The following is a 1,935-nucleotide window of genomic DNA, read 5'->3' as shown; positions in this document are numbered from 1 at the left end:
CTTTATCTTTCTTTTGTGTCTGTCAGAAGAAATATCTTTAGTTAGATAATATGATAAATGGATGTGACACAACTGACTGAAAGATCCAAACAAAACTGGCTAAGTCAACCAGTACTGGTGCTAGGTGAAAATTTCTTTCTCCGCTAACATTATCACACTGCCACCGTTATCAGCAAGAGCAGCAGGAGCAGGCATTCCTGCCAGGAAAGGGCCAGGTTGTGCGGCAGTTTACCGTAGTTCTCTGCTGTGCAAACTTGTAGGGGGTGATGAAATCAGAATACCATGTGCTTCAATTTATTTATTTTTTCTTCCTGACTGGAAATATTCAGCAATGCAAGCCCACAGCTGGGAGTTTATATGTACCGCAGTCTTGTTTAACAGAATAGAATCATTGAAGGGATGATTTTGTTTCCAGATGGTTTTTCTTCTGCGTCGTCTACCTCAAGTGATTAGTTCACACATTCAGTTATGTGTATAAAACACAAAAATAGCACAAAACTATGCTTAAGTGAACAGCATACAATGCATTGTGATATAATCATTAAAAAACAATTGTAGCCTATCATGTACTCTTCCATTATACTTAAAGATGGGTATAATCCACACAAATTATTTCAGGGAACACTAATGTGAACCATGACCTATGTTATAAAGTATTCCTCTGGGATGTTCTTGATCTTCTTGATCAGTCTGTATTGGGATTCCCTTCTTCCTAGTGCTTCTTCCACTTTGAGAGCCAGTAAAGAAAGATAGGATGCATAGACCAGCTAGACCCGTCACACACCTTTATGTGCAATCTGAATTTCAGCTCTTGACCAGGTGTTGGGCATTCCTGATCATTTCAGAGTTGAAGCATTTGGTGTTGCAATGGTAAAATAAATAAGAGAGTTTCCTAGTCTTGTTTCTGTTGCTATGACAGAATACCACAGATGGAAGGAATTTACCTCTTACTATTCTGAAGGTTGCTCGTACATGATAAAATGGTAAAGAAGCAAGTGAACAGATGAGGCAGAGAGAGGGAGAAAACTGGTCCAACTCATCCTTTTACTACAAAGAGACACTCTGTGCCTCTTACAACCAATCTACTTCTAAAATAACAGTGTTAATCCATTTACTAACGTGGCACCTTTATGACCTAACCACCTTCATAAGACTTACCACCCTCTAGACTGTTACAAAGAGAATTAAATTTCAAAAGGAGCTTGGAAGGAGACATCCAAAGTCTAGCAGAGAGCCTTCTCTAGGCTGCTGAAACACTAGAGGAGTACCATTGTCTCTCTCACACACAAATTTGTGTAGGTTCTTAGAACAAGCTGGATAGATAAAAACCAAAACCAAAAAGCATATTTTTCAAGGAGAAAAAAAATGCACAGACTTGATACAGATTCTTCATTTTGGCCATTCCTTTCACTCATTGTTTCCTGTCCACTCAGACTGGCTTTAAGCCCAGGAGCTGAGTCAATCTTGAAACTGACTGTAACTCCCCAGCATGTGCCTGTAACTTCAGCTCTGATACAGTGTATTTCCTTCTCTATACAATGTGCCAGTACCCCAAAAACTATCAAAGATGACATTATGAAAAAGCCAGGCACTGCCTTGATTAAGAATTGCTATCTAGTAAGCAAATATTCTTCTCTTTCTTTCCCCTTGGTGTTTTACAGCAAAGCACATATTTAGTTGACAGTGGCCACAATCCCAGTGTCAAAAAGACTCCCTTCACTAAGGAACCCAGGCAAGCAAAACTTTTTCTTCAGAAAGACCAACCTTAAGCTTGGTGCTCCAGCCAGCAAAGGAAAAATTAGCACAATGAATAGAACTGTATTTCATACAAAACCAGATGGGAAAAGCCCATAGAGTGTGGAACATTACCTTTGCGATTTCCTGAAGAGTTGAGAACATCTGGTAACAGAAGCTGCCTTAACTCTTTCCTTTATC

Source organism: Onychomys torridus, chromosome 10, assembly GCF_903995425.1.
Source record: "Onychomys torridus chromosome 10, mOncTor1.1, whole genome shotgun sequence".
NCBI lineage: Eukaryota > Metazoa > Chordata > Mammalia > Rodentia > Cricetidae > Onychomys > Onychomys torridus.
The sequence above is the reverse complement of the archived record's forward strand: the minus strand, read 5'-3'. Positions refer to the sequence as shown.